The sequence below is a fragment of the Engraulis encrasicolus genome, chromosome 20 (assembly GCF_034702125.1).
Source record: "Engraulis encrasicolus isolate BLACKSEA-1 chromosome 20, IST_EnEncr_1.0, whole genome shotgun sequence".
NCBI classification, from domain to species: domain Eukaryota; kingdom Metazoa; phylum Chordata; class Actinopteri; order Clupeiformes; family Engraulidae; genus Engraulis; species Engraulis encrasicolus.
Genome location: NC_085876.1, coordinates 19129499 through 19138397, shown reverse-complemented (window position 1 = coordinate 19138397; position 8899 = coordinate 19129499). Strand labels below are relative to the sequence as shown.

At 40.6% G+C, this 8899-nt stretch overlaps 1 long non-coding RNA gene across 2 annotated transcripts; it reads right to left on the bottom strand.

Annotated features, from left to right (window-relative positions):
* Positions 1 to 508: 508 nt before the first annotated feature.
* Positions 509 to 7551, bottom strand: LOC134436383 (uncharacterized). 2 transcript variants are annotated; one of them, XR_010032197.1, is made up of 4 exons: positions 7265 to 7551; positions 2193 to 2248; positions 1159 to 1318; positions 509 to 1064 (listed from the first exon to the last, which is right to left on the bottom strand). It is a non-coding gene; the product is annotated as an uncharacterized LOC134436383 (long non-coding RNA). The 2 variants fall into 2 exon arrangements; XR_010032196.1 differs by lacking the exon at positions 7265 to 7551 and having other exon boundaries at positions 2193 to 2372.
* Between the last annotated feature and the right edge of the window lie 1348 nt (positions 7552 to 8899).

Here is an 8899-nt window from a genome sequence, read left to right as displayed (position 1 = left end):
ACAGGACCATTTAATTCACGAGTTTGCCCTGGAGTATGGTAACCATAGTCAATAGGCATAATTCGATGTTAGCTGGTCTCTTTCCTGGGACCCTGCGGAGATCATGCGGCACGAGATCCGCTTCCACTCCATAAGCGTAGGGGACATGTAGCTGGGTGATCCAGTGAGATGAGGGAGTAGGGGGAGGTGCTGGGACAATTAGGATAGCCTTTGCGCATGACAGGGGAAGGAGGGAAGGAGGGATTTAAATTTACGCGAAGGCGGAAGCTAGACATGGCAACTGTCAATAACTCTCAGACTTCCTCCAGAACTAGGTTTATATAAACAATATGTAGAATTTGTAGCAGTTTTTGACAGAAATAGTCAAATTTTGTTCCGTTTTCACTTTGTTACTGATAAAGGCACATCAGTGTATACTGTTCTACCATTAAACTGCACACATAAAAAGGATACCAGTTTCTTTTAAAAAAGGATATCAGTTCCAGTCTATTTGGTGACAACAGTTTCAAACAAACGGGCTGCTCTACTTTTCAAAGACTAAATCCAAGAATACTCAGAATTCGTTTTACTCTTTGAGGAAGACATACAGCAGTGAAACATCAGAGTCCAACCATACTGATAACATTGCAAAGATCTCCTACTTATTACAAAATCACTTGTTTAGTGGTAAATAGTTGGGATACGGGACAATTAACCGGTCAGGCCACTCAGAGAAACCATTAGCAATTACAGCATACTGTATACTGGAGAGGCCAGTAGAGCTGCAAACTGGCTCACAGAGACCGGAGGTGCTGTGGACGTTGAAGGCACGGTGGATGGTGGCAGGGATGACCCAGGTGCTGCAGGCACAGTGATGGCTGGCAGCATGGTGGGGAGTGATGACCCAGGCGCTGCAGGCACGGTGATGGCTGGGGGCACGGATGACCCAAAAGGTGGATGGTGGCAGGGACAACCCAGAGCATGGCAGTATGGTGGAAAGAGCTGCTGCACCGAGTGGAGGGACTTCAGGGATGGGCACAGTGAAGTCCTCAACCTTTTCATGATTGTCCTCCACTGTGATGACCCTTTAACAATAACACGTACTGATTACTACATATGCGAGTGAAATACAGTATGCCAAAAAGAGTAAAAAGATAATGGACAGAAAAAACAACGTACAGTGCCTGTATTTATATGCCCAGTATCTCCTCTCGTTCCTCTTCAGGACCATCATCTCAGGTGTGACCACAGAACACTGTCGCCTTCTTTCATCAGGCTGCCCTTCTCCCGCTCCTGGGTCTTCTCAATGTTGTCAGTTGTCACGCACCTGAACACAACCCTGTGACAAGATACACTATTAAGAATACTCATTGGTTAAACTTTTTTCTTTAAAGGTACATTCTATGGTCTGTTTTGGTCATCTGTCTAGAGCTGAAAAAGTAAAGGGGTTGAGTTATTAGTAACAGTTGTGACCAATCCACAGTGTATTTGCCCTCTACACAGCTCTTGACAGCTTCACATAGAAGTTAAGTCATCAGACTGCTCACGCATTGTTGACTCAAACACACACAGACAGTGCAGACCCTAAAGAGAGAAGACCTGCCGTCCTTTTTTAAAATAGAGACCCTAAAAAGAACACTTGTTACACTAGTCTACGGGAATAGGCTGTTTCAGAACATAGGAGTTTGTTTCAAGAAATTTAAGAACGACCGGACTGAGGCCACCATAAGGAATGAGCGGTGCCCACTTCATATCTGAAGTTAACGTGACCATCCATTTGCTTATTTCAGAAATAACACCTGGCTAGTTTCTTTACAAATGTGCATACATGGTCCATTGTGCTCCAACAATGAGAGTGCAGCTTGATTATGTCACATCTGTATGCAAACAGTAAAGGGATCTATTGACCTCAAAGGTGCACTGTGAAATGTATTTGGCAGTCTCTTTCCATAATTCATGCGGCCCAGTCATAAATCTTTTTCACTGATTCTTACCATCACGATCAAATTCAAAATATTCTCTATGACTATAGTACTAACTGTAAATATGAGTTTATTATTTAATTGCAAAATCTACTCTGCCACCATCCTACACAGTGCACAGTGCAACAAGGACAGCAAGCCTGAGTGAGTGAAAATGGCTATTCATAAACAAATAACATGACAGTGTTATGGCCTTTAAGTCTGTTTATTTTTCTTCAGTCGGCGACTTACCCTGTTCCAGAATGACTTCAGGACAACCATGCATATAAAAGATGCAACACCACTGCCTGAAACACATATTAAAAGCACATAACAATTAAGTTACAAGTAAGTCATTCTTGGTCATTAATATGACTTGCCACACACCACATAGGCTGTAGCTTACATGAGAGGTAAGCAGTTACCGCCTTTTCTCAACTCCTGCAGTAGGCAGAAGCAGAACACCTTCATTATGCGCACACCATTGTGAATAATTTGACGTGGATAAAGTTTAAGAAGTTGTACTTTTACACTCGATTCTTATGTAAACATTTCTACTCCTTGCAATTGCTATCCGTTTTGAAGCATTTGTTTCACTTTTTATACTAGTTATGAAAATATAGGCTACCGGTCTCTTTTCGTTGGACTGCCCTTCCTAGTTAGTCCAGCGGATGGGTGATTTGATCGTGCACTTTTGAGTAAAAGCATGAAAATCGGTACACATATCCTTCTTGGTATGCTGATTAATATTAGCGTTGGAGGCGTCGCGAAAAATTCTGCGTTTTCAAGATGGCCGCCAAATCCAATATGGCCGACCCATATTAATGAATCTACCTGACACTTTGTAATAAAAGCATGAAAATCGGTACACATATCCTTCTTGATATGCTGATTAACATTAGCATTGGAGGCGTCATGAAAAATGTATTAATTTTCAAGATGGCCGCCAAGTCCAATATGGCCAATTCATATTTATGAATCTACCTATCTACCTAACACTTGGTAGTAAAGGCATGAAAATCGGTACACATATCCTTCTTGATATGCTGATTAAGTTTAGCGTTGGAGGCGTTGCGCAAAATTCATCGTTTTCAAGATGGCCGCCAAATCCAATAAGACCGACCCATATTAATGAATCTACCTAAGACTTGGTAGTAAAAGCATGAAAATTGGTCCACATATCCTTCTTGATATGCTGATTAACATTAGCATTGGAGGAGTCACAAAAAAGTCATCGTTTTCAAGATGGCCGCCAAATCCAATATGACCAACCCATATTAATGAATCTACCTGACACTTGGTGGTAAAAGCATGAAAATCAGTACACATCTCCTTGATATGCTGATTAATATTAGCATTGGAGGCGTCGCGGGAAAAAAAAATGTTTTCAAGATGGCCGCCAAATCAAATATGGCCAGCCCATATTAACTAGCTGGTAATTTGTGGTAAAAGCATGACAATTGGTACACATAGTTACTTCTTTACATTAGATGCTTATTCATATTAGGGGCCATGAACAAAAATAAAATATGACTGACCCATATTACAATACAATACATTGCAATATGTATTTATGTAGCACAGTATCACAACTATGAAGTTTACTCAAAGCGCTTTGAAAAAAGACATACACGCATACATACACATTCACACACCAGCTGTGCACAGTGTGCAGACTGCCGTACGGCACCGGTTGTCACGCGAGACACAGACACAGACACAGACACAGACACAGACACAGACACACCAAATCTTCACATCATTATCATGGTCTAGAAATGAATCCTGATACTGTACATGTAAACTTTTTCACTCAAGTTATATTTTACATACCCTGAGTTGACTTTTTGATGGCCATCATGTTCCAACTGTGCCATTCACCATTTATTCAAAGTTTATGTCAATCTTTTAATTAGGCATTATTGGCAGTTTGATTGATGTTGGCCATAGTATATACCATAGCCTGTGAAATCCTACTACTTAACACAATTGTTCTGATCTGAAATGTAGCATGGATTCCATCCCTCAGTGAGGGTAACAGATCTTGGGGTGCAATCAGGAGAAAGAGTAGGGGTGTAAAGGCGATGGCTGCAGTTTGTTTGAATAGATACAACTGACATGATTGGATATGGGCTACACATATGCCAAATACCACATTCTTAACGACCTATAAACTGCCTCGGGCAATCGTAAATCACAACTTTACTATGATAAATTGCATAACCACCAGATTATATCACTTGTGAGATCAACTTGTGTTAACCAGGCAAGATATAAGCTTACCATACAACTTGCATTGGGTGCAGCTAGAAGTAGTCATCAACTATTAGTTTCTTTGAAGTAAGCAATCATAACAATGTCCATGAATTAACAAATCAAGTTAACTTTCTGTCTAGCAATCTTGAAATCCTGGCCCTTTTGGAATTTGTACAAGGCCTATGCAGTTATCACTAAGCGCTAGAGGTGCTGTACATCCCACAAGCCCCTCAAAAGTCTTGGATTTGTACATAACGCTACTGCCGTATTACCTATTTGAGGCCTCAAGAATGCAATCAGTGTACCGATTGAAGAGTATTAGCAGAGAACATTTCATACATATCTGTCCATCTGTACAAAACCTATAATGCAAACAAAGTCAACAATCTTCAAAGTGTAAGGCTTTAACACTTAAGTTCATGTACCTATTATAGAGTGGTAGAACCCAAGAGGTGGTGCAAACTCTTGCACCTATTCTTAAGTTATCACATTACAGAAAATAATCTATTGTGGTGGTGGCAGACACAGTTTGGGCAAAACCATAACATATGCATCACTTCATTTGATAACATGCCAATAATGTTTAATCCTTTTCAATGGTATTTTGTGAGTGTTAATTATATGCAATGCCAAAATATTTTTTTAGAAAAATATGTATTTTCTTATAAACACTATCTTAGTTGGCCATTTTGAAAATGTGTTTTTTCCCACAATGCCTCAATTTCTAATATTAATGAGCACATCAAGAAGTAAATGTGCACCAGTTTCCGTGGTTTTACTAAAAGTGCCTGAAAGATTTATTAAAATGCGTTTGCCATATTTGATTTGGCTGCCATCTTGAAATGTAAACTTTTTTGCAAAGTATCAAGTTCTTTTATCAATCAAAATATAAAAAAAGTAACTCTGCACAAATTTCCATGCCTTTACTACAAACTGTCAGGTAGCTTCATTAATATGGGTTGGCCATAATGGATGTGGCGGCCATCTTGAAAATACAGTATTTTTAGCAATGCCTCCAATGCTAATATTTATCAGCATATCAAGAATGATATGTGTACCAATTTTCATGCTTTTAATACCAAGTGTCAAGAAGATTCATTAATATGGGTGGGCCATATTGGATTTGGCGGCCATCTTGAAAATGCTAAATTTTTTGCAATGCCTCCAATGCTAATATTAATCAGCATATCAAGAATGATATATGTACCAATTTTCATGCTTTTAATACCAAGTGTCAGGTAGATTCATTAATATGGGTCGGCCATACTGGATTTGGCGGCCATCTTGAAAACAATGCATTTTTCGCTACATCTCCAATGCTAATATTAATCAGCATATCAAGAAGGATATGTGTACCGATTTTCATGCTTTTACTACCAAATATCAGGTAGATTCATTAATATGGGTTGGCCATATTGAATTTGGCGGCCATCTTGAAAACGATGCATTTTTAGCGACGCCTCCAACGCTAACATTAATCAGCATATCAAGAAGGATATGTGTACCAATTTTCATGCTTTTACTCAAAAGTGCACAATAAGGCCCTTTTGTGTGTCCCATCCGCTGAACTAAATGTCAAACGTCATCACTTCGGTACAACTGAAGTGTGTGCGAACTGCGGAGACCAGCGAGAGAGAGAGAGAGAGAGAGAGAGAGAGAGAAGGGCTGTGCTTATGGAACCTGCGCGTGTCTGTTCATAGCGAGTCCTTCGACTATGAAAGCAACTATCAAACTATCGTTGTCAAAACTAACCCTGAGATTGAGTTTGCAACGTCCAACAAAAAATAACTGGCTTCATGTTGGGTGATGTTATGACCGAAAGCTTGGCCTATTAAAAAGAACACAAATGGGATTTAAGTGTGCAGACATTTTTCTTTCAATTTTAATGACCGTGGATGATCACATGGTCCCTCGCCAAAAACCTCCTCTCACCACTCAGAGTAACATAAGGGCGTGTTGGTCTACATAGGACTACTTACTATGATACATTTACAACAAACTAATCAATGTCTCCTCGCAATGTTAACGGATTGATCCTTTGTTAGCGTTTATGCTCAGCAGGATTTAGCATGTCTAGGGTAGCGTTGTTTAAAAAGTTATTTGATGATCGATTCCTCTCGCTCCCCCTCTCCCTCCCAGTAACACAGGCAGGCACCCGGCATGCACACACCGTCTGTCTCTCTTCCCATCTTCAAACTGTCATTCAAACTAATAATGTCTACGATTATGATTAATAATACAAAAAAGTCTTCAGTTGACAAGACACTGAGGCATCCCAGAATGATGACTGTTTACACAGGCTGCTAGTTGATATGAAGCATTTCGTCGCGCATTTCATTGATTTGAAAACTTGGTGACCATAGGAATTCAATTTACACATTTTTAAAACAACATTCAAAGAGGACGATTCGCGACGGGAACTGCTGAAAGACTTACGATGAAGGATTCAGTGACCAGCTACAAACGTAGCCGTTCCATGTTGAATGGATTTATTGTGGAGAATGAAAGAGTGAAGTAATGTGCCGTTCGTAGTCTGTCTACGAGCACAGTCCTTTAGGTGCATGCATGTAACTTGTAAGATTATCACACTACAGGCTTGTGTGAAAGCAAAAAAGGAGGCTATCTTGTAGAATGTTCTCCTCCGTGCTTTCGCGTGATGCAGAGCATCAAGTGGCAGTGGCAGCGCAAACAGTGAGACACACGAGGTCAGGTCACCACCAGCAGCCAGTCCCAGACTCAGTCTGCGCGCCAAAACTAGCCAACAAGGCAACATTTGAGAATGGAAAAAAACTCGGCTGCAGTGGGTTTCATTCTACAACATTTTGAAATTGGTAGTGCTATCCGTTCATCTTGAACACAGGGCATACTTGTTGCCTTTTCCAAACGAAGTTTGAACGGCAGCTTACATGGTCCATTGACCTGTCTGTCTGCCCAGTGCGTTGCTGATAGCAGCTGCCTGAGTCACAGTCAGACAGTTATTACGAGCCAACTACAACTCTAGCGTGATTTAGTTTCCTTTTGATCACTGTTCATGTTTTGTATCCCATGTTTAATGCACGCTTAATTACCTTCTGAATTTGTCCCGTCCATTGGAAGTTAACTTCATCCGCTGCGAGGCTCGCCACAGTCGCCGGTTGATTCTTCTTCCAATGAAGTCCCAGAAAGCAATGCGCATTGCGGGCCTTAACCAATTTCAATAGGTAGTTTTGACAGAGACGGTTTGGATCATACTAGCCAATAGTATTAGTTACAGTGTTGGAATGTAAATTGGGTAAAGTTTAGTCATTTATAGGTAGTTTTGACACTAGCCATTAGTATTACTTATAGCGTATGAATGCAAATTAGGTATAGTTTAGTCATTTCTCACCAGTACCAAGTCCTACTCCTTATTTATAGGTAGAGTGAGTATATTATACCCCTTGCATCAGAGTAACCTCAGCAACCTAATTTGTTGGGGTAAAAAATATCCATTTTTTGTCAGTGAAATGTACTGCCCCTCAAAATCCTTTTTATCAGTGTATATTGTATATTTGAGCATTTTTGAGGTGGGTATACTGTATACTTTTGTGCTATTCTAAATAATGGTTCAATCAATTTTAGGTGGGTATACTGGAACCCCTGACATTTTCATGTGGGATACTGCGTATACCTGCGTACTACGTAGACTACACCAGTGGCCTTGCAGGTGACTTTGTCCCCAGCCTGGCCAAATCTGTCAGCGGCCCTGGCACCATCACTCCCATAGCTCTCCCTCATTTACTCTCCCTGTCACTTGCCAGTTGCCACATCTGTCACTGGTTCCAATTAGCTAAAGAAGTTTTCTCTCCATGAGTGACAGGAGTTTTTGTTTCAGTTCCACACAGGCATCTGGGAGTCGCTTTGCAAACGCAGGAGGAGACGAGGAGGAGGCTCCCACACAGGTCACTTGGGATGCCTCCTGTCTGTCTATTATAGTGCTCTACAAAGGCAATGTGCAGTAACTACAGTACAACCAACATTGAAACTGAGAAAAAGGCCTTCCCATCATTGGAATTACCATACGTTAGTTGGATATAGTAGTTACTGTAAATTTGACTGTAAATGGGACGCATTTGGACCATAAGGCTTTGTCACAAGATAAAAGGAGGTGTTATGAAGACCGTTTTCAGACTGAACTCAAAATTGACAAAATTATGTTGTTACTGCACTTTTCCTTAGTCCAGCAGTATGGGGGCTGCCCCCTTGCACGGGTGAGGCATAAATGCAATTTCGTTGTGTGCAGTGTGCAGTGAACACTTGTGTGCTGTGGAGTGCTGTGTCACAATGGCAATGGGAGTTAGAGTTTCCCAGTTGGGCTTTGGCTTTGAGTATAGGACCCTGCATGGTCCTGCCATCATTGTATAGCCTTGGAAGGCACACAGCAAATGTTGCAGTGTTGATTTAACACTATTCTGAGCACATACAGCATGGTACCACTCTATTTTAGAGTTAAGTCATTGTTATTATTGTCTATTACTGTAATGTCTACATTCTATATTTATCTTAACTTCTGTCTACATGTCCAGTGGTGAATGATAAATGCTAATTGTACTGTATTTATTATCTACCACGTATTGTTACCAGTCCATCATTGTTACCTGTCCTGTCTTGCACTTTATGTCAGTCTGTAAAATGTCTTGTGTATGTCTATGTCCTGGCATGATATAGAGAGAAAACGTAATTTC